The sequence below is a fragment of the Delphinus delphis genome, chromosome 4 (genome assembly GCF_949987515.2).
Source record: "Delphinus delphis chromosome 4, mDelDel1.2, whole genome shotgun sequence".
Classification (NCBI taxonomy): domain Eukaryota; kingdom Metazoa; phylum Chordata; class Mammalia; order Artiodactyla; family Delphinidae; genus Delphinus; species Delphinus delphis.
Window position 1 is genome coordinate 86,571,289 of NC_082686.1, and position 25,264 is coordinate 86,596,552.

General features: G+C 38.2%; 1 long non-coding RNA gene across 1 annotated transcript in view; it reads left to right on the plus strand.

Moving 5' to 3' along the window:
- Window positions 1-1,323: 1,323 nt before the first annotated feature.
- LOC132424188 (uncharacterized) overlaps window positions 1,324-25,264 on the plus strand; it is a 108,863-nt gene continuing 84,922 nt past the window's right edge. The window contains exon 1 of the long non-coding RNA XR_009519179.1: window positions 1,324-1,428. This is a non-coding gene — a long non-coding RNA (uncharacterized lncRNA). The remainder of the gene's footprint in view (window positions 1,429-25,264) is intronic.

The following is a 25,264-nucleotide window of genomic DNA, read 5'->3' on the forward strand; positions in this document are numbered from 1 at the left end:
GTCATTCTGGGTTTTTTTTTTTTCTTACTTTAAAAATATTAACTGTGGCTGCTTTTAATGGGTGGGATTTTTTTTTTTTACAAATTCCCACTTGATTTTTTTTTTTTTACAAATTCCCAAAACATATATGCAACTTCAACATCCTTATTCTAAGTAGATGGGGGACTCATCAGGCCTCATAGAGCTCAGGTTTCAAATTTTTTTCTTCTAGTTTTACAATGCAAATGGGCACTCTACACATTTCATATCCCCACTTTCTATTGAAAAATGTCGCTCAGTAGTTCTAGCTGCATGATTTTTAGATGAAATATCTATAGAAATATGTCATTGTGATAAAGAGGAGAATTTGGCCAAGAATCAACATTCTTTATGTTACTCTGCTGAGAAAAGCTGTAACAGAAGCTGAATGATGTATTTGGTATATGAAGTGTAGTGAATATAAGATGCATAATGATGCAAAAGATGCAAATATTTATTGAGTAATAACTAAATACAAAGGAGACCATATGGATCCTGTTCTACACTGACACCCAAGAATCATAAGATATGTTTGGACAGCTGAATATTACCAAACAAGATATATAGCCAGTGGGCTTGGCATGTTCAAATCCTGCACATTCCAGAGAAAGCACTGGCCCTTGACTAGCTCATGGGAGACGATCTCTGAGCCCTTGGAATGTTTTGCCTAAAAAGAGTATCTTTGTATACCTGAGACCTTGGGCTATACAAGATAGTTCATGCTAACAATGAAATTTACAGCGATTACCCGTTTTGTTCTCCTGCGACTCTGGGCCATGCTGTGTCAATTTGACCTCTGGGGTGTGGGGGAGAGGTTGGAGACTTACAGTCATGTAAGCATGGAATGCCTATGTACTAACCCGCAATAAAAACCTAGGACAGCAAGGTTCTAGTGAGCTTCTCTGGTTGACAATATACATCATACACGTTGTTAACTGGGAGAATTAAGTGCTGTCTGTACAACTTTAATGGGGGAGGGTAACTTGCACCTGGTTTCTCCTGGACTCTGTTCTATGCATCATTTGCTGATTTAAATCTGTATCCTTTCACTGTAATAAATTTTATCCAGGAATATAACAGCTTTACTGAGTTCTGAGTTCTTCTGGTAAGTCATTAAACCTGACAGTAGTCTTGGGCTCCCCTGGAACACAGGTGAATAAAAGTTCATAAACAGAAAAATAATTCCCAATAGAATTGTGAGACACTAAGTGTCATAACAATATATAAAACATTTTTTAAGTGTGTTACTATTTACAAAAATTTCCCATAAATTACTCTATTTGTTATAGGAATTCAGAAGGAGTGAGAATCACTTCAAACTATAGAGTCAAGCAAGGTTTCATGGAAGAAGAGTCAGAATGTTGAGCTGGATTTCAAAGAGCTCAGCAAAGAAGAGAAGACCAGAATGGGGTAAGGAAAATGCAATCCAGGGTCAGAGGGCAGTAAGCAGAACATTTCACCTGAAGTGTGAGTTTGAGGAAGGTAAGTAAAGAGTTAAGACTGTAAATGCAGTCTTCGGCCAAATTGTAGGGTTTTAATGCTGGTATTGTTTACCATAAATCTAAAAGCTGAACTTTTAGTAAGTTAAACTAGTCAAATTCCAGAAAGTTTCTGTGTGTGGAGAAGGTTCACTATAGAGGGTCTCCGTATGCTGTAAAATTCTGATGATAAAGTGAATCTTACTGTCAGAAAAAAAGTCACTGTAATAATAACCTATTGGGGTTCCACATGTATCCTTTTACAGTGATGTCCACATCAAATTTGCTCAATTTATAACTGAAAAATTGAACTGTCTTCAGCCAGAAATTGTAAGCTCCACCTGTCATCTGAGAATCCAGCTGTGTTCTTTTTGGATTGTTGTACCATCACAGTAATAAGGATTCTGCAATCAGAATTTAGCTCACACTTTTGATAATGATTCATTATCCAAAGCTGTCTCCAGCTCAGCTTCCCTGTGGCTTCACTGGCCCTAAAGCCTCCAAAACTGCTGTTGTCAGGAAGACTCACTGGTATTACTTTTGCTATTATTCACTGACTGCCCTAAATACATACCATTTTCTTTGGAAGTAAGTTGTGGGGGTTGGGATTGGAGTGGGTAGGATTTATAAGGAAAAGATGGCAGGTTTATGCAAGGGCTTGGATTACAGAAAGGCATTAAACCCAATGTAGGTCTTAAAAGGTTGTGATCATGGGCAGACCACCCACATCTTTATTTCTACAGCAAAATATTATGCCAACCAGCCCATTTCCTTTTCCCCACAGCTATATAATGATTATAATGGTGTGTTTTTTTGTTTCAAGTGTGTTTCTTCCATCAGGAGTAGGAAACGGAGGTACTCTATATTTGATGGTCTTTAGTTTGGTTCAATGCAAAGTTCAGGCCCTCCAACCATGTTATTGTGCAGACATATTCTCTTTCATATTTTGAAAAATTATCGTCTGTATTTAAATTACATGAACACTTTCTCCAGTTTCTTCTTGTATCAATTAGACATGAGCTTGCAATATGACTGAAATTGAACCATTTATTCCTGTTTCTCCAAAATTGTGTGCTTTCCATGTATTCTGTATCTCAGTGTCACTACTATCCACCCAGACTCCAAAGCTAGAACCTAAAAATCATTCTGACTTTTCCCACTCCACTCGTTACTTCCAATCAGCCATCAACTTCTGGCTAATTTACTGCCTGAAAACTTCACCATCCTGTCCACTTTTTTCCCTTCCTATGACTATTCCTTAGTTTGGGCTACCATTATTTCTCACATGAATTGTGGCAATAACTTATTGGCTGGTTCCTCTGTTTCTCATCTTCTATCCCCTAATTCATTTTCTTTTTGAAAATGTATTATAAAATACTGTACTAAATTTTCAGATTACAGAGCAAGAGATACATGATAGTCAGGGAGAGTCTTTCCCGCCACTTTTCCTCTCCTCCCTCCCTTGTTCAATCCTGGAGTGGAACTGGAGAGTGGGGAGGAAGTAGAATGAGGAAAGAAAATATGCCAACTATATCATTTCCTCCTCTCAAGGAGGCCTACACTAAGATCAGAGGAAAACTTTAATTGGAACATTTTGGGATGGAAAAGGGAACTCTGAGGTAGACATGTTAATTTTGAGATGTCAATTGGGAATTTGGGTGAAGATGTTGAATAGGGAGTTGGATTTATGAATATAAAATTTAAGGCTAAAGGGTGCCCACTCTCACCACTTCTATTCAGCCGAGTACTGGAAGTCCTAGTCAGAGCATTTAAGCAAGAGAAATAAATAAAAGGCATACAAATTGGAAACAAAGAGGTTAAATTGTCTCTCTTTGCAGATAACATGATCTTATTATACATATGAAGTCCTAAAGACTACACAGAAAACTGCTAGAACTAATAAACAAATTCAGTAAAGCTACAGGACACAAAATCAACATGCAAAAATCAGTTGTGTTTCTATATACTAACAACAAACTATCTGAAAAAGAAGTTTTTAAAAATCCCATTTACAATAGAATCAAAAAAAATAAAATACTTAGGAATAAATTTAACCAAGGAGGTGAAAAATCTCTACATTGAAATCTGTAAGACACTGATGAAAGAAATGGAAGAAGAAACAAAAATGGAAAGATATCCCATGTTCATGGATTAGAGGAATTAATATTATTAAAATGTCCACACTGCCCAAAGCCATCTACAGATTCAATGCACTGCGTAATAAAAATTCCAAAGGAATTTTTCACAGAAATAGAAAAAAAAACCTAAATTTGCATGGAACCAAGAAAGATCCTGAATAACCAAAACAATCTTGAGAAAGAAAAACAGAGCTTGGTGGTATCTCACTTCCTAATTTCAAACTATATTACAAAGCCATAGAAAAAATGGTCTCTGACTTACCATGGTCTGACTTGGGATTTTTCAGCTTTACAATGGTGTGAAAGCAATATGCATTCAGTAGAAACCATACTTTGAACTTTGATCTTTTCCCAGGCTAGCAAAATGTAGTAGGATACTCTCTCGTGATGCTGGGCAGCTCCCAGTCAGCCATTTGATCATCAGGGTAAACAACCAATACAGTTACAGCCACTCTGTACCCATACAACCATTCTGTTTATCACTTTCAGTATAGTATTCACTAAATTGCATGAGATATTGAACATCTTATTATTAAATAGGTTTTGTGTTAGATGATTTTGCCCATGTAGGCTAATGTAAGTGTTCTGAGCACATTTAAGATAGGTTAAGTTAAGTTATGATGTTTGGAAGGTTAGGTGTGTTAAATCATTTTCAATTAACAATATTTTCAACTTACAACGAAAATATTATTGGGAAAAGTTATTTAGGAAGTAACCCCATCATGAGTCAAGGAAAATCTGTGTCCAAACAATATTGGATGGGCCTAAAAACAGAAACGTAGACCAATGGAACAGAATAGAGAGCCGAGAAATAAACCCATGCATGTATGGTCAACATCTTTGAAATGGTGTCAGGAACTCACAATGGAGAAAGGAGTTTATCTTCAATAAATGGTATTGGCCATACACAAAAACTCAAAATGGACTAAAGACCTAAATGTAAGGCCAGACACTATAAAACTCTTAGAACACTCTATGACATAAATCACAGCAAGATCCTTTTTGACCCACCTGCTAGAGGAAGAGAAATAAAAACAAAAATAAGCAAATGGGACCTAATGAAACTTAAAAGAAGCTTTTGCACAGCAAAGGAAAACATAAACAGGACAAAAAGACAACACACAGAATGGGAGAAAATATTTGCAAATGAAGCAACTGACAAAGGATTAATCTACAAAATTTACAAGCAGCTCATGCAGCTCAAAATCAAAAAAAATAAACAACCCAATCCAAAATGGGCAGAAGACCTAAATAGACATTTCTCCAAAGAAGATATACAGATTGGCAACAAACACATGAAAGGAGGCTCAACATCACTAATCATTAGAGAAATGCAAATCAAAACTACAATGAGGTATCACCTCACACCAGTCAGAATGGCCATCATCAAAAAATCTACACAAACCATAAATGCTGGAGAGGGTGTGGAGAAAAGGGAACTCTCTTGCACTGTTGGTGGGAATGTAAAGTGATACAGCCACTATGGAAAACAGTATGGAGTTTCCTTAAAACACTGAAAATAGAACTACCATATGACCCAGCAATCCCACTACCGGGCATATACCCTGAGAAAACCATAATTCAAAAAGAATCAGGCTTCCCTGGTGGCGCAGTGGTTGGGAGTTCGCCTGCCAATGCAGGGAACACGGGTTCGTGACCCGGTCCGGGAGGATCCCACATGCCGTGGAGCGGCTAGGCCCGTGAGCCATGGCCGCTGAGCCTGTGTGTCCGGAGCCTGTGCTCCGCAACGGGAGAGGCCACAACAGTGAGAGGCCCGCGTGTGGAGAAAAAAAAAAAGAATCATGTACCACAATGGTCATTGTAATTCTGTTTATAATAGCCAGGACATGGAAGCAACCTAAGTGTCCATCGACAGATGAATGGATAAATAAAATGTGACACATATATACAATGGACTATTCCTGAGCCATAAAAAGAAACGAAATTGAGTTATTTGTAATGAGGTGGATGGACCTAGAGACTGTCATACAGCGTGAAGTAAGTCAGAAAGAGAAAAACAAATACCATATGCTAACACATATATATGGAATCTAAAAAAAAAAAAAGTGGTTTTGAAGAACCTAGGGACAGGACAGGAATAAAGACACAGACATAGAGAATGGACTTGAGGACACAGGGAGGGGGCAAGGTAAGCTGGGACGAAGTGAGAGAGTGACATTGACATGTATATACTACCAAATGTAAAATAGCTAGTGGGAAACAGCTGCATAGCACAGGGAGACCAGCTCAGTGCTTTGTGCCCATTTAGAGGGGTGGGAAAGGGAGGGTGGGAGGGAGACACAAGAGGGAGGGGATATGGGGATATATGTATAAATATAGCTGATTCACTTTGTTATAAAGCAGAAACTAACACACCATTGTAAAGCAATTATACTCCAATAAAGATGTTAAAAAAATAAATAAATAAATAAAATTTACATTATTATTTTAATGCCACAAATGGAATTAAGGGATCAAAAGGTATGTTAATTTCAATGGCAAAAAAAAAAAATTTTAAAAAATTAAAAATAGATATAAATAAATAAATAAATAAATAAATAAATAAATAAATCTTCAGAATAAATAAATGGTGTTGGGAAAACTGAACATCCATATGCAAAAGAATGAAACTGAACCATTATCTTACACCATGCACATAAATTAACTAAAAATGCATTAAGGACTGAAACCATAAAAGTGGAAGCAAACATAGGGAAAAATCTCCTTGACATGGGTCTTACAGCAAAAATAAATAAGTAGGACTCCATCAAACTAAAAGGCCATAAAAAGGAAGGAAATCCAGCTACTAGCAACAATATGGATGAAACTTGAAGGCATTATGCTAAGTGAAATAAGACAGACAGAGAAGGACAAATTCTGTATGATGTCATTTATATGTGGAATCTAAAAAAAAATCAAACTTATAGAAACAGAGTATAGAATGGTTGTTGACAGGGTCTGGGGGCTGAGGGAAATGGGAAGATGTTGGTCAAAGGGTGTAAGCATTCAGTTATAAGATGAATAAGTTCTGGGGATCTAATGTACAGCATGGTGACTATAGTTAATAATACTATATTGTATACTTAAAATCTAATAAGAGTAAATCTTAAATGATCTCACCATATACACAGAAAAAGGTAACTATGTAAGGTGATGAATGTGTTAACTAATTTTATTCTGGTGGTCATTTCACAATATGCGTGTATCAAATCATTATGTTGTATACCTTAAATTTATGCAATTTTATTTGTCAATTATATTTCAATAAATCTGGGGAAAGTATAAGTAAAAGTGAGAAAAATTTACTTCCCCCAAAATAAATAAAATAAAATAAAAGTTAAGGCTGGAAATATGGATTTTGGAGTCTTCTGGATATTAGTGGGAGGCTAGATGAGACCTAGCCTAGGCTAGATAGAAAAAAAGGGAGGTTCAAAGACTGAGACATGGGGCCTTCCAGTGTTTAGATGATGGATTGATGAGGAGAAAACATAAAGGAGATTAAGAAGGTGCTTCCAGAAATAGGGAAGGAAAACCAGGCTAGTGTGTCCTGGAAGTCAAGTGAAGAATGTGTTTCAGTGAGCTGGACTGATGGCCTTTGTAAAATGGTGGTGAAGAAGAAGCAAGATGAGGGGGGACGAATAACCACTGTATTTAGCAACATGGAGATTGTTGGTGACCTTTCAATATCAGTGAAGGGGTGAGAAGAAAAGCCTAATTTGAACAGACTCTAAAGAGAACAGGGGAAGAGTCATTGAGGGTAGAGAGTATAGACAAGGAAAGGAAGAGTTTTGCTCTAAAAGAAAATGGGGTGGTTGCTGGAGGCAGAACTGGACGCTAAGAGGATTTTTAAGATGAGAGATGTTTGCATGCCACTGAGCAAGAGAAAATTGATGACACAGGAAAGAGAGAGGAGAGTGACTAAGCAGTGTTCTCGAGTCAGCGAGAGGGGATTGGATCTGGTGCACAAGTGGAGGGGTTGTATTTATCTAGGACTGTTGATAGTTCTTCCAAATTAACAGGAGAGAAGGCAGAGTATATGGGCATAGATGTTGATAGGCGGGTTGATGCAGTGATGGGAGTTTGTAAAAGTTATTGCCTGATTTCTTCAATTTTCTCAGGCAAATAGAAAGCAAGGTCATCAACTGGGAGTGAGGTATTGAAAACTTTGAAAAGCCCCCCTTATCATCATCAACCTATCTATCAATAAAATTCAGCCCTCTTAGCACCTATCATTAGCATGCTCTATATTTTGCTTACTTTTCATGTGTGTATTGTCTATCTTCCCACCAGAACATGAACTGCATGAGAGGAAGGTTTTCTGTCTGATTTATTTACTGCTATAACTACAGAACCTAGAATACTACCAGGTAAATAGGTGTTTGGTAAATAGTTGTTAAATTAATTAATGGAAGGATTTTGTGATTAATTAGGCTTGGGGTGCATTGAGTGGGCTTTTTAATATGAAAACAAAGGAAGTATCTGTGTATCATATAAGAGTGATTAAAGAAGCTATGGGACTTGGGGGACATATTATCCTAATCGTGAGGGGAAACCAGGTTGTTGAATGGCTTGAAGAAAAAGGGAAGAAAAATAGGTTGGTTTCTACTGGCACACTCCTGAGTTTGGCTCATTCAACAAATTGGTTATAATATACAGTTCAGGAAAAGGAGCATCTTCACTTGCCTGAAAGCATTCTAAAGCCTGGAGAACATAGTTTAGATTGCTTGTGGGTTAGACAATTGAGAATGTTCAGTCTCCTTTTTAAAAACATGTAGCAAAAGCTTCAAGTTCAGCATCTGACAGTATGACAAATTGCAGGACTGGTGGACAAAGGGAAATGAGTTTTAATAAAACATTAAAATCCATGGTTACGTGGTATACTTTTTGGGCTCCATATGTTTCTCTGCCAAAATCCAGCCCACACTTCAGTAACTAACTTATATACAAACATCTTGAACATAGCTGCGTCAGTAATAGTTTCCAGTTACATATAAAGCAGAAACTAACACACCATTGTAAAGCAATTACACCCCAATAAAGATGTTAAAAAAAAAACTATTTAAAAATAGTTTTAAATAGTGACAAGACATTGAATAGTCTTGGGATATATGAAATGGAGTCAGAGACAGAAATTCTTGTTACATGTTAATGTGGGACCACTCATTATCTTAAAAAAAATCACCTTTCTGTTGGTCGTGCAAGGGGATCAAACAGATTCAAATTTGAATCTTTATCAGTCAAGGATGAATTAAGTGCAGAGAAACCAATCCAGGTGTTTCCTCCCTTCCTCCCTTCCTCCCTCCCTTCCTCCCTCCCTTCCTTCCTTCCTTCCTTTCTTCCTTCCTTCCTTGCTTCCTTCCTTCCTTCCTTCCTTCCTTCCTTCCTTCCTCCCTCCCTCCCTCCCTCCCTTCTTTCCTTCCTCCCTGCCTCCCTCCTTCCCTTCCTTCCTTCCTTCCTTCTTTTTTTTTTAATGCTAGAGTTTTCATGCAGAATATTGTTTATACAGTTGATGAAAGGGCTGAGAAGCTGATGGGAAAGAGGGCAGGGCAGGCAAGTCAGAGATTTGCAAGAACAAGAAGCAGCAACCCCTAAGACTAAAGCGGCAGGGAGGAGGTGGATTATCAGAGCCCCAAACTGAGGCCATCTAATGGGAGCTAGAGCTATAGCTAGACCCATTAGACCTGGAGCCACCAAGGAGGTGGAGCTGCTTCTGGAAAGGTTAGCCTAGGCAAAGCAAGGAGTAGGACTATCCTGTCTACTTTTCTGTGGCCTCCTAGTCTCTGTTACTGAACCGAACTTGGGTTCACTCACCCAACATGCAGCAAAGCCAATCTACTGACACCAGGCTGTGGTGAAGGAAAATATGGTGTTTATTTGCAGGGCACCAAGCAAGGAGAATAGGCAGCTAATGCTCAGAAGATGCTGATGGCTCTTAGGGAAGGGTTTTTAAAAACAATTTAGGGGTGAGAGTTGCAGGGTGCCTAATCAGTTCATGGACATCCTTCTGATTGGTTGATGGTGAGGTAACAGAGTGATGTTTGGGGAATCTTAATCATCAATCTTCTGGTTCCAACCAGTCTGGGGTCCGTGTGTTTGCAGGCAACATGTAGGCACCATCCTCCACTGGGTGGGGGTCTTAGTTTCTGCAGAACAACTCAAAGATATGCATCAGATTGTTATCTGTATCTCTTCAGGTGGAACTAGGAGTCCTGTGGCTCTATTGTCCTAATCATTAACTGCTTGAGTCTGCTCTTTGGATCTCAGGGAAGGTCAAACAAGAAGCGGGGGAGGAGGGAGGCACAGGGGTGTTTGTACCTGGGAAGGCCTCACAGGTTCCTGCTTGGTTTCAGTCCCCCCTTTTCTTCAATACTTCTCAATCCTGAGCGGAACAGAGGCGGGACAAAAAAGGGAATATAGTTTTGGATAAAGAGTTATTCATAAACTCGGGGGACTTAGTTTCCTCTCCACCAGGTCCCTACCCTCCTACTCCTTGGCTGAATACATCCAAAAGGCACAACAAAGGAACCTGGGAAATATAGTTTCTGCTAATAGACAGCGAGCCAGAGAGAGGGCAGAGAGTATATATGACAGCAAAGAAACAATTCAGAAACTCTATTCAATCTTTTATTAGCTGTGAGTCCTTGAGTGATTATTTTAACTTTTGCTTTCTTCATCTGCAATATGAAGGATACCTACTTCATAGGAATTTTGTGATTCCAAATGCAATAATGTATATACAATGCCTGATTCATAGTAGGAGCTCAGGACATCTTTTTCCCCCTTCCCCATTTACAAATATTCCTCAAAGCATTGCTTTCCTAGAAAGATAAAGAAACTAATGAGTCTGAAGAGAATTTGGCTACCAAGTCTTATCTTTGGCGCGTCTTTAATTTCAGTAACCTTCATCAAAAGCAGCACAGAACCCAAAGCTGACCAAAAGGGGGCAGTTCTCAAAGCTCATATTTGTCAAGAATTGTTTCTCTGAAATCTCAGTCACTTTGAGGTCCCCTGACAAGATAGAGTTTGTAGTAATGACCACAAAAATCAGTGAACAAGTGTTTCTAGAAGAGACTAAAGTCAATAGCCCTTAATCCTTGCTCCTAAAATAGGGTGTTGTAATTTTTCATAGATCTTGAAAGAGAGGGTTTTAATCACTGCACTAAAATCTTAAGGGAGACCTATCTCTTGACAGTAAAACTTGCAGTCAGGGTTAAGAATGGTGCTCACAAAAGTGTGCATGAAACACAATAAAACCTCATTTTTATAATTTGACCTAATTTGAAATTTGGGGTAACTTTGTCTTGGAAATATTTAAGTTCCTGCTGAAGGGTCTGATTAATTTAATTCATCAGATACTTACTGAATCCCTACAGGTGCTTCTGACCGCAGGCTGGGCTGAGGAAAACATACTCACAGTGCTTGTAAGGTGGTCCCTACCTTCAAGGCATTCATCGTCTAGTAGGGTTTCCCTTGATGAAAAGGTTTGCATAAATTATGAGTCAGGAAGCAAATTCAATCTATTTAATAAAAAGCTTTAAGTAAACAAATTGTATGACTCACTAAAAATAATTTTTATCTCTTCATTAAAGCAGGCTGTGAACTCTTATTTTGCTTAGAGTGTTAATTGCAATAGAATGAATGATACTTTTTTAGCAGATAGCCCTGGAATCAAAATCTGACTTTGTCATATACTAGAGTGATTCTGTGAATAATGATATCTGCTCTGTAGTATTTCCATGGCAGATAACTAAGGAAATATGTGAGAGAGTTTGTCCCACCACCTGGTTCCAGATTCAGAAATATTTGATGATTCACATTCTTCCCTTCTCTGGGAAATGCTCCACCTCTTAGTGATCAATTCAAGTTATCTGATCATTGGACAGTAATAAAAAATGATTTTAAAATATTTTCTGTGTTTTAGAATTTTTAATAATCAGGCATGCCCTATCTAGAGTTTATTCAAATTAAAAATGATTTTGTTTTGTTTTTAATTTATATATAAGAAGCATAATTGAGGGGAATTCTTTTTTCTCCAGACTGTTACAGGAATTTAGGAACTAGAGGAAAGTTTATGAAAGCAAAAATATTTTTCTTAACTTCATTTCTTAGAGGCACCACTGCTATCTTTTTGGTGTATTTTTCCTTTAATCTTTTAATCAAAAGTTTTCTTTATGCAATTGAAATGATACTGTATATACATATGCATTTTGGTATCTCGTTTTGGGGGGGTAACTTTATATTATACACATTTTCCATGTCATTAAACACACTGTAAAGCACCATTTTCCACTGTTAAAAAACAAAATCCAACCAAGTAAATTTGAAGATCTAATTGACTTTATTCAATGAATCGAGCAGCATCCCATCTAGAAAGTAGAAAGGAGCTCTGAGGAGCTGTACAAACTGGAAGGTTTTTAAGGGCACAAAGAGGGTGGGACAAGGAAGTCATAAACAAAAGAAAGGATTATTTCAGGCAAAGTGACCTTCCTTTAGGGGAAGGGCAGGGGTCCCTCAGGCAGATTACCTCAATAGTGCTGATCAGATAATTCCAGATTAACTGGTAAAGGTCATGTTCCTGGGCGTGGCTGAAACTGCAATTAAGCTTTGGTTTGCTGTCATGGAGTTTAGCACAAGTGTTTCTTTTCAGCAATAGAGATGTATCACAATTATTTAAGGGGATTAAATTATTCCCTTAATTTTGGGCCCTTTGCTTATATTCCATTTTGTTTATTATAAATAACACTGTAAATATATATTAGTGCATAAATATATACACATTGTTGGATTGTTTCATGAGAATGGACATCTAGTAATATATTTACAGGTCAAAGTTTGTTTGGTTTTTTTTGACCACACTGCACGGCATATAGGATCTTAGTTTCCCGACCAGCGATTGAACTCGTGCCCCCTGCACTGGAAGTGTGGAGTCTTAACCATTGGACCACCAGGGAAGTCCCCCCCCTTTTTTTTTTTTTTTGGTACAGGTCAAATTTTATAAACTTTTTAAAAGCACTTGATAAGAGGTAACAAACTGAGTGCATCAGCAATAGCCCAAGTATTATAATATTTTTAGGTGTTTAACTGTAAGGAAGAAAATAATGTATATTATTTCAACTTTCAGTTGTTTAAATAATAATGAGATTGGGGATTTCCTAATATGCTTATTGGCCATTTGAATTTCTTCTTTGGCAAATTGCTTGTGAAAGAGCAAATTGTTTTCAATTCCATTCAGTAAATATTCCTTTAGCATTATCCATGCTCCAGATGTTGGAACAGGAGTTGGTGTATAGAGATGCATAAAATGTAACCCATATCTTCAAGGAATTCTAAATATCAAAGGAGAGAAGGAAAAAAATAGTATCATAAGATCAGTAATGGAAACAGAAATGGTTTGCAGTTAGAATAGAGTAAGGAGTGTTTAATCTCTGAGACTGAGGAAGTTTTTAAAGGATGAATACAAAATTTCCAGGCAGATAGTTAAGGGAAGGGCTTTTCAGTACAGAGTTAAGAGCATGCACAAAGTCTCGAAGTTTGGAAGAGCAAATATTCAGTAATTAGAAGTAGTTAGCAACTACTGGAGTATACAGTGGGTCAAGAGAGGATGGAGTGGGCAGAGATGAAGGTGGGAAGATGGAGAAGTTTGCAAGAAGCAAATCATGATGAAACTTATATGCCACGCTGAGCAGTATGACTTGACCCTGAAGGTGATACATAGCTTTTGAGTTCAGCCTTTTTATCTAATAATTTATGATTTCATAACTAAATAAGTAGATGGCAATTTAAGCTTTTTAAATGTCTCATCTGTAAACTAGAACAATCTGTTTATATTTTTGCTATGCTAAACATGTAATGTTACCTTGGAGACATGAAAATTATCTTAGGAAACAGACTGATTGCCTTGTCCATAGATCAATCCCACCAGGGCCCAGTTATTTCCCTGATATCACACACATTCTTTATCTACTTAGTTCTGGGAAACTGTGGCACTTTCTATGCCACAAGCAAAATTATATGTATTTTAACAGTGTCAGGCAATTTTCATTTTACATAGATTCAACATCCATGTCTTTACCAAGACATTGCATGACATTTCATTAGGGATATAATTAAGCCATATTTCCCTTTTTATAAGTTAAAGTTTAAAAATATAGATGTTAATTTGACAGTTAACCATCACCTTCCCCCTGAAGGTCAAGGAGTCCCAACTAGCCTCGGGCCAAACTATGTAGGGATCCTCTCTCCTGCTCTAGTTCTGTCAGCACTGCCGACACAACCGTATTTGGCAAGTGAGCATTGGATGGCAGAAGTCCAAGGAATTATTTAAATAATAACTGAGGGTCAAGCTACTTACATGCACTTCTTAAACTTTTTTTTTTTAAAGTGAAGTACTATATATATACAGAAAAAAATACAAATAAGTACATAGCTAGATGAGTTATCACAAAATAATCACCACATGTAAGCACCACCTAGTCACAAAATATTACCAGCACCCCAGAAGCCTCACTCATATCTTCTCATATTCACTCATAACATAGCAATCATTATCCTAATTTCTTTCTTTCTTTTTTTTTTTTTTTTTGACTGTGCCACGCAGCTTGAGGGAATTTACTTCCCCAACCTGGGATCGAACCCGGGGCCCTGGCAGTGAGAGCACTAATTCCTAATCACTGAACAACCAGGGAAGTCCCTCATCCTAATTTCTAATACCATAGACAACTTTTCCCCCTTATTTTTTGTATTATTGTTTTGTATCTGGCTTTTTTTCTTCTCAACATAATATTTGTCCAATTAACCATTATAAATATACCACAATTTCTAAATTCACATTATTTTTTATAAACTCTGGAGATGTTTTCAGTTTAGGGCTATTACAAATAATGCTGCTATAGACATACTTATATATGGTTTTTGGTGTGCATATGTGTGCATTTCTGTTGGATGTATGTCTAGGAGTGAAATTGCTAGACCATACAGTGTGCTTATATTCATAATATACTAACAGAGACTACCAAATAGCATTCTAAAGTGGTTGTATGATTTTTGTTCTTATCAGCAGTGTATGTATCTGCACTTCATCCTCACCAACACATGTTATTATCAGTCCTTTTAATTTGAGCCCTCGGGAAGGTGTGTGATGGTGTCTCATCTGGTTTTAGTTTACATTTCTCTGATGCCTAATTAAGTTGAATATCTTGTATATCTTTTTTAGTGAAATGTTAGTTCAAGTGTCTTGTCCATTTTTTATTTCATCATTTATGCTTTTACTTATTGAATTGTGAGAGTATTTTATACATTCTGGATACTAGCTCTTTGCCAGTTACAGTTGTATCTTCTCCCAGTGTGTGACTTGTCTTTTTCTCTCTCTTCATGGTGTCATCTGATGAACAGAAATTCTTAATTTTAATGTAGTTCAATTCATATATTTTTTTCCTTTTATGGTTAATGTATTTTGTACTGTGTAAGAACTCTTTTCACACCTTATCTACATACCTTGAAAGAGAATACGGAATGCTTTTCCCGCCCGCCCAGAAAGTTTACTCACTTTCTTTGTTGTTTGTAACCAATGGGAGACTAACATGGACAATGCACTTTTGAAGGTATAGGGCCAGGGAATTTTTTTTGAGAATCAGGGACTCTCTGTAGTCATTTTGTCTATTAATACCACCTTTTTAACCGCCTCATGGTCAAACCAGACACCTTTAGTCATATCGGATTGTGTAATCTTCCTCTTGAGGAAGGAGGGGAGGAGGAAAGGGTTATGCTTATCCAGAATAAATTCGTGTCGAGGTCATCATTTACCCTCTCATCAGCAGTGGGGTATGCAAGACTGGCAGCAAGTACCAAAATCACATCCAAGAAAGAGCATCAAGGATATCAACCCAGGGGACCATATCCATTTGTGTTTTCAGAGAAAGATGGGCCTGGGTTGAGTACCAGTTCATCAGTAACCTTGCTAAAGAACTAGAAGGTGGTTTGGGCCAGTCCAAGAGGGAGTGGCTGTAATTTCCTATGACTGGCTTAAATATGTTTCTGGAACAAGTCACATGAGTAGAACAATGGCATGGAACATATCTGGAAGTGCTCATTTTCAGACGTATTTCCCACATATTTTCTTTATGTGTTAGGCTATTCCTATATCAATAAAATCCTCTTAAGATTTAATCTACTAGTGGTAAACATGACCATAATCTTAACAGTGTATGAGTCTCTTTCACAGTCTCCCATAAACAAGGAAGTACTTTTTATTTCTGAGAGTTCTGTTTATATCCAGGGGCATTAGCATTGTGTTTCCCTAAGTACAGCGGGGAAATGTGTGATTCTGTCTTTTTTTCCTTCTTCATTAGAGAATGCTATTTATAGCCTTCCAAGGGTACTAACACAATTTCTTGTCAGAGAGGAGAAGGCTAAGGAGTCTAAAATAGCTCTGCCTCTCCCTGCCCTCAGCCTTGTTTAGAGCACTGTTCACCTTTGGAGGAGTGAGATCCTGTAATCCTTCCTGGTTGTAGTTGGCAGCCATTCTCCATATTGGTAGCCAAGTATGTGTATCTTCTGTGTATTTTATCAGGTGAAAGACAGAACTTTAAGAGTCTGTGGGCCTCCAAAGGAAAAATAAATCAAGGAGCTATTTGGTACTCTTGGTTAGAATGCTCCACCAGCTGTTCCTTTTATGCCTTTCTTATTCCCATAACTTTCTTCCCCCAGTTTTCGTTCATTTCCTTTCCCCAGTTACAGCTTTGCGCATCTCCTGACATTGGCTAGTGTCCTCTTGTTATTGACTTTGGCTGTTCTTGGAACCTTGCCTCTTGGATTGCATGTTGTGCTGCCTCCTGTTTCTTTAGATGGTAGAATCTCTCTACTTATAGGCAAATGAGGTTCAAAACTACCTACTCGTATTGATGGGATGGAACTCAAATACTTCTTTCCTATCAATCCCCACTTGTCTCCCTACCACATTCCACCCCAAATTATACTGAACTATTTCTAGATTTCTAAATATATCCCTCCCACCCCTTCCTCCATCTGCCTCTCCTCTTGGTGATGTGGACCTAGTACACACTGCCTATTCTGTTTGGAACCCTTTCTGTCTCCATCCCCTCTTATCATATGCTGCTTATATTTATCCTTCACAACACACTTCAGGAACCAAGCTGCCCAGGAAGCTTTGTAGTTGCTTTTCCAACCCAATCCTGATCACCTAAGTTGTCTTAGGAGCCTTTTCTGTGGATCCCCATAGCTTATTGTGTGTACCTCAGCCTCTGTTTAGTTATGTGTCTACTCATCTGTCTCTCAGACTAGACTCTAAGTTTCTTGAAGTCAAGGAAACCCGTATTTTTCCTTGTTGATTTCCCAACTCTTGTACCAATGCCTGGCACACAACTAGCAAAATATGTTTGTTGATTGTTGAATGATGAACTGAAAGAAGAAGCTCTGAAAAACAGCAGAATGTCTTACAGATTAATACTGAACCCTTTTAAATTAATTTGTTATTTCATTTTGGATCTTTTCAAGTATTTCCCCTCAAGACTCTACTAATGCTTCACTGTACACATCCTAATAGAAAGAAGTTGGTTTATTTTTGGCCTTATTAATAGAGAAAAAAACATTAATTTTCTTTCCACTAATTTCAAATTTGTGAAAATATAAACAAGGACTGAGCTCAAGCTTAACAAATATGTGTCAAAGATGGTACAATTTAATCTTGTAGGCAAGAATGTTTAAATTATTCAAGGAAACAAATAGTTAAGTATTAATTTAGAGAAAAGCAATTCATATGGTGGTTACCACTCATTCTCATATATTTATTAAATTTATAAATTGTAAATATAAAATAAAATTTATAGAATAAAGAGGGAGACCAAAGACTTCTGCTAAGTAACATTTTTTTAGCTGTTAGCTGGTACCCTTGAAAGCAACAGAACAATTTCAGGATGTTTGAGAACATCTCAAACAACATGAACAGATTTCGACCAGTTCATGATAATGAATCTTATTGTAAAGAGTATGTTTAAAGCCAGAAGATCTCTCTGCCACTAGGTACCTGCATGACTTTAAGCAACTTATTCAACCTCTATAAGACTCAACTTCCTCATTAGAAAAATATAACTGCCCTAAGGATTACAGAAGTAAAAAGTATGACTAATAGAATGCTCAGCCCAGAGTGACATTCAGTGCTAGTAGATATTATTATTATACTAAACTGATCTAAATTAATGAGAGTCTTTTATGTCTTCAAACTTTTTCTAGTACTTCCTGATAACGATTGCAATTATATTTTCTTCAAGGTAGGCAAAAGATAAACAATACCTTTTTATTTTTAGGCATTAGATTCCATGAAATATTGATTTGCTCCATGAGCAGTCATCTGTTGCCGTTACTGTTTTGCTTTGTTTTTAATTTAACCCTATCCCTAACCTTAATCCTAACCCTTTCCTTTGAGAAACTCCTACCTTTTATATGCGTTGGGTAGATTGAACTCAATCCCCTTCACTTTGGGAAACTCATCCTTTTCATATAGCTTAGGTGGATTGAACACAACCACCTGCCTTTACCCACAGGTCCGAGCTCAATATCCAGATTCATTCAATAAAAATAGCATATCTATCTCCCTCCTTCAGTGGTGGATTCATAGTGCAAACAGGGCCAATCAGCGCCTTCCCTGTTATGTGATACAAGAACATTGGGAGAGAGTAGGACTTTCTTCCTTTCAGATCAAGAGCTATGAGAATACCATAAACTAGAGCTGCTTTCTCCCATCTTCTTTAGCTACATGGAAGTGGCCATCTGAAGGAGGAGAAAATGAAGTCAAAACATAATATAAAACAGAGAAGAATAGAGATAAACCCTGGATCAAGCCATGGATCTTTCATTTATGTGAAGCAATAAATTATTTTTTTCCTTGCACTTGAACTATAAATAGTACTAATATAATTTGCAATAGAAAGGGTCCCTGCTAATATACTTCAAAACAGCAGGAAACTGAGGCAGTAGAAGATAAAAGTAAAACTAAAATCTTGCTGATTAGTACAACTATTCATGATCAAAAAGATCATATTCCAGAAAAACTTTCAATTTTACTAACATGCATCCTCAAATAACAATGAAAGAATGTACCTATCCTAGAAAATTAGAAACTCAAAATATCCATTCTTTTTGTTACTCATTGCAAGCTATGAAAAATGTATTTATAGATAGTGACTCTGATATTAGGAGAAAAAAAAAAACCAGGCTGGCTCTTTATCCTCTTAATTTGGTACTTCCTATCACAAATTTACAAATGGAATGAATAGATCTTTCCTCTTTTTGTTGATCCCCAAATAGCCCAAACCCTCAAAAGAATGAATACTCTACTGAATATCCTAAAATTATCAGCAGTCTTTGAATCTGAAGTTCAAACCAAAGTGAAACTGAAAATTCTCAGGAGGGGACAGTGGTGTGGTGGGAAGGAGGAAATGTGACTATCACCCCTGCCATGGATAAAATTAAAGCCTCTTCTCTTAAAGTCATGTAAAATGGTTTTTGTTTGTATCTTCTCCACTACAGCCTGAGTTTAATATATGATGCACTACTGGTAAGAACTATTCAGGAGTCTTGCCCAACCTATATTATAGGATTACTTGTGGTCTAGAAGTTTTTCACCTTGTCCACATATTTTCCCTAGGATACTTCCAGTGGATAACTTCTGTGTGTGCTCAGAGATAGGTCTTGAGGTATGAGATGATAGCCACTGCTTATTTCCTCTTTTGCTTCCCACTTACCTCTCATCCCATGACAACTGGCAGTGGCAGACTCTTTTTTTTTTTTTGCGGTACGCAGACCTCTCACTGTCACGGCCTCTCCCGTTGCGGAGCACAGGCTCCGGATGCGCAGGCTCAGCGGCCATGGCTCACGGTCCCAGCTGCTCCGCGGCATGTGGGATCTTCCCAGACCGGGGCACGAACCCGTGTCCCCTGCATCGGCAGGCAGACTCTCAACCACTGTGCCACCAGGGAAGCCCGTGGCAGACTCTTTTAATTACTTACTCCAATTTTCATCTTCAAGGCTAAAAGAATCCTAACTGTGCGGGATGGCAGTGTACTCATTCTCGGGGATGGATAGTTGATTAGTCTAAGCCAATTATGGCTGGCCTGGTCCCAGCTTTGCCAGAGGTGGTCTTCTGACACTGCTGTGGTCCATGAGACCCAAGAATAAATTTGTTTTGGGGTGGTTCTAGGAAAGCTTTTTCTTTCTCAATAAAAAGAGGCACGGGCATCCCTGGTGGCGCAGTGGTTGAGAGTCTGCCTGCCGATGCAGGGGACACGGGTTTGTGCCCCGGTCTGGGAAGATTCCACATCCCGCGGAGCGGCTGGGCCCGTGAGCCATGGGCGCTGAGCCCGCAACGGGAGAAGCCACAACAGTGAGGCCCACGTACCGCAAAAAAAAAAAAAAAAAAAAAAAAGAGGCACACTCTGTCATGGTCACTTTCACTTTTTCATTCTTCCTGGCTTGGAGGTAAATTAGATGTCTAAACAGCAGCAGCCATATAGCAATCATGAGCTATGAACATGAGGATGAAGGCTAAATTGCTAAGAATGGCAGAACATGAAGCTGGAAAAGCCTGAGTCCTCGATGTCATTGTTGAGTGGCTGAACCAGTGCAGCAGCTAGCTTTCATGCCATATTCTTGGCGTGTAAGAAATACACTACTATTTGTTGAAACTACTGTTAGTTGAGTTTTTTTCTAATTTGCAACCAAACCCAATAATAATTTTCACATATGCTGTTTTGGTCTCCTTTGCCTGGAAAACTGAGGGAAGATGTCTCTTCACCTCCTGTTGAACATCAGAATCTCTGCAGGTTGCTGATACTGGGTGGGCATATCCTGTCCTCTGTGTCCACTGGGTACCATTGTCTCTTTTGAGTCTACCTGTTACCCCCCACTGGGCATCATTTCTTTACTGTAACAATCCTGCTGATGTTCCTATTGCTCACGTCATTCAAACAGTGAGCACATACAGTAGTAAAGACCAAGCGCCGAAGTGTATATTCTCAAGCTTCAGGATGAATATGGTTTGAAATCAGGGAGCAAAAGTGAGTCAGGTCTATACAACAGCGACCCCCATAAAAATGGAGAACCCATTGCCAGAAATGCTTCAGGACTGGACTGAGACATCTTAATATGTTGTTTCCCTCAAACCAACAAGATTCAACTACTTATTCAACATTTATTTACTAGAGATGAGGAGAAACTGATTTTCTATTAACAAAAATTACACACCAACAAAGGTAACATACTAAACTCACTTCTACTGATTGAAGCAGATTCAGTCTTCTAAAGAGGAAAAAGAAGAAAAGCATTTCCTCCTTTTCTGTCATCCTGGTTCTCTCTTCTATTTTCTTTGTCAATTTTCTTAACCAGAAAACTTTCTGTGAACTATATTAAAGCATTCAACATTTGGATAATAAAATATGTCATGTGTTCACCCTAAATAACCTTGTGCCATTCCTTTATTTAAGATATGTCAGCTATGATTGCTGATTTCAGGTTCCTCAGAATATTCAACAGAATAGATAGGCACATTAAGCAGGATTGTTTGTATGTCCTCTTGGCAAAAGTAATACCAGTTTGCATTTTGCTAGTCTACTGCGGGTGGAAACCTGAGTTAACAGGCACCTGTTTCTAATTTATCCTGTTGATGCCCTAGTAGTCCTTAAAGACTAACATCCTAGGCGGTTGTCTGGCATGCCCCTAAATCTAGTTTCAAATGAGTCGAAGTCATTGGAGAAATGCAGAGGGAGGAGAAAGAAGGGCTTCTACACTGTTCAGAGGGAAATTCTCTGGACTGCTGGGTGCTGAGCTCTCTTGGTGTGGGTGTTTCTGCCTGCAGGCCTGAAAGGAAAGAGCACAGCTCCCGACAGAATGTATCATATCACCACAGGATGAATTCTGATTCGAGCTTATTACAAAAATTCAGAATCGGGCATCCCTGGTGGCGCAGTGGTTGAGAGTCTGCCTGCCGATGCAGGGGACATGGGTTCGTGCCCCGGTCCGGGAAGATCCCACATGCCGCGGAGCGGCTGGGCCCGTGAGCCATGGCCGCTGGGCCTGCGCGTCCGGAGGCTGTGCTCCGCAACGGGAGAGGCCACAACAGTGAGACGCCCGAAAAGAGTAACAACAAAAGAGTTACTGAACAAATCACAATGGGATTGAAATTGAAGCAAAATGTGACAATAATTGGATGATAGGCAAAATGAAAATGAAAATCATAATAACCGAATTAATATGTGCATTATTTGTTGTCTTCAACAACACTGATTTCACTCTGTGTGCTATGTTATTTTAAACTTCATAATATAACCCTGTATCAGCCTCCAGCTAATAGCAGGATGAATAAAGAGGATTTAGGCCCAGTCAGTATTCTAGAAGAAGTGAAAAATAATGTATAATATTTTAAGAAGTGAATTACCAGCAACTTTCTACAACTCAGCTGACATTCAGCACACAAGTCCACATTTATTTGGCCTCAGGAAATTATTATAACTGGAAGGAAAGCAAAATCAAAGATACACATTTTTAAACTTGGGCAAAAATCTGAGAAGTGTCATTTTTTTTACTAAAATTTGGGGCCATAATTTTTAAAATGTTCTTTCACCAAACTAGCTCTGACTGTATTGGGTCACTCTGAGAGAAATGATGGTTCTATCATAAGTAAAATTGTTGGGAAGAAAAATTTCTTCAGGACTGTGAACAACGGTTGCTGTTCCATGGAAATAACTGGGCCTTTTGAATTGCATTATGGAAGATTTCTTGTAATATATTACAGCTTCACAAGAGAGGCCTTAAGCTTTTCTAGCAAGAAAACATTAATAGCAATAATACTCTTTGAAATGAATTTCTTCAGAACATTCAGGACACAGAAATAACTAATATAGCTATTTAAATACCTTAAGTCATATATGCAAGTTACCAGTGAATATATAGTATTAGATAATCTTCACTTTATACAATAGATGAGTTTAAATAAGGTCAGATTTAAAAATTTGTATAGAGAATCTTATTTTTGCTGTTTCTTTAAAATTAGAATATATTTCCATTTGGAGGAAAAAAGTGTCACTAAATACTTAAACATCTTTGATAAAAAAACAAAACCTAGTGGTCAAGACCATGCTATACTCACCATCATGTTTCATAAACAGTAAAGATCTGTGGAAAGACAAAGTTCTTACTAAGCAACTCGCTCATATTTTTTGAATCAAATTCTCTTCCTTCTGTTCTTTCACAACTTTAAGAGATTCCTTTAGGTACCTTCTATCCCTGTTGCCCTAGCCTGTTTATATATTCTCCCTGCTGTATCAGGGATTCCCTTAGCACTGCATTCAAGGATACCTAAAATCGGGCTTCCCTAGTGGCACAGTGGTTAAGAATCTGCCTGCCAATGCAGGGGATGTGGGTTCAAGTTCTGGTCCAGGAAGATCCCACATGCCACACAGCAACTGAGCCCACGTGCCACAACTACTGAGCCCACGTATCATGACTAGTGAAGCCCGCGCACCTAGAGTCCATGCTCTGCAACAAGAGAAACCACCTCAATGAGAAGCCCGTGCACCACAACGCTTGCCGCAACTAGAGGAAAGCCCACGTGCAGCAACGAAGACCCAACGTAGCCAAAAATAAAAATAAATAAATAAGTAAATAAATTTATAATTTAAAAAAAGGATACCTGAAATTGTTGCATGGCTAATTTTTAAATTTTTTGTCACATTGATTCCAAATGATACATAGAAGCAATGTAACTCTAGCTCTTCAACAAACAAATACCAAAATTTAAACGGCTCAGCACATTATAAGGTTATTCTATGCTCATCTAAGAGTGTAATGTGTATGTTCCTGTTTGGAAGGCAGTCTTCTTCTACAAGGAGATTCAAGGACTTAGGCTATTCCATTACGAAGGTCCACTGTCCTCTCAGGTGTTTTCTTCTTAACAGCCTTGCCTGGAAGTGACTCACAGCACTTACGCTCTCTTTCCTTTGATAAAAACTTTTTCTATAGCCCAACCCAAATGCAAGGTGTGAGTAGATTAATCACTAGCTGGGCAGCTGCTTCTCAACTATGACTCTCCACTAAGAAAGAGGGAGCACCAATTTTTATTAAATAGCTAGATGTTTCTACCACCAATTTGCAATAGAACTAGGCTGCAACCACACGCTTTGATAGAAGGTAGCATTACTGTTAATAATGGACTCCAACCTCCAAAGTTGTTTATATCTGAGTGTCTAGGTTATGCAGCATTAACTTCAGTTAAGGAAATAACATTGAAATTTTTTATAGTACTTCAGCTTCCCCTACTTTAGCAAATCAGTAATTTGGAGGGGAAAAAAGGTATTTATAGTAATAAAAAATTAATTTATTTAAGAAATATGTACTGAACATATGTATTGAGAATTAGGTGACCTAGAGCTAGAAATAATAAGAAATATAAAACCCTATCCATGTTCTTGACTTACTCTTAGAAAAGTGGGAAGAGTGTTTTGGGAGGAGAGGGGAGAATTTCTTTGCTATATTTATTCTTATAAACTTCTGAAAGAGAAATATTTGACTCTCACTGGCTCCAAACTCCTACTAGCTCTACATAAACTTCCCTCAAATCTGGGTACAAGTTCCAAAGCAAATCTATGAATCTTGTAAAAATTTGAAAAATGGTGTACATGGTCCTCTGTGTCAGATCCTTAATTTAGTATTATTTGATAGTGTAACTTCTAAATGTCAAGGGTGTCCTGGTAGGGCCAAAGCTAAAAATTAGATGTGGTTGGTGGGTTGAGCTAGCTGAACTGCACTCTCGTTTTTATATTTCCATCAGCTGATGACTGACATAGGAAAATAAAGCATTTAAACAATGTCTCCTGGAAGAGATGACCAGATGGAATTCAAATTGCCAGATGACCAGATGGAATTCAAATTGCCAAATCCATCAAAAGGAATGAGGATTTGGGCGTGGTTTGCTCAAGTCAGGAATGGGTCTTGATGTCAATTATACCTCAATAAATAAATGAATGAAGAAAGTCAGGAAGGAGAGAAGGAAGGACCTAGCGACTGGAGAGGAGTAGCGGTTCTGAGCTAGGCATGATGGTCAGTACTTGAACATGACATTACTTACATTCCTGGGCAGCATGTGAACCCTGGGGAGAAGACGGGCTCAGCATGTACCATCTCACTAAATAAGGTAACATGCTCCCCTGCTGTGGAACCCTTATAAATCAGCCTCCCTCATCTGGCCCCAAGTTTTACTACCCTGCTCCTACTGTTCTCTGCTGATGGATAAATGCTCTGCCCTGCCTAGGTACAGATCTCACCATCTGTACTCACCATGCCAAGTACCAGGGCTGCCTGGACAATGTTACAGTATACAAGTCAGCAGTTACTAGCAAGGTAAGAAAGTTCTTCCTTTTTTTGTACAATGTTCAGTTGCTAGAGAACTCCTGTAGCCTATTTACCAGTCTCCTGTTATTCCTTGGTATTGGCAGAAACATTGTCTTTGGGATAGAGTGTCAGCCACACTAGATATGGACTCAGACCAAGGTGCAAATCCCAGCTCCACCACCTGCTCCTTAAGTGATCTTTATCTTTCTGAGCCTCGGTTTTCCCACCTTTAAA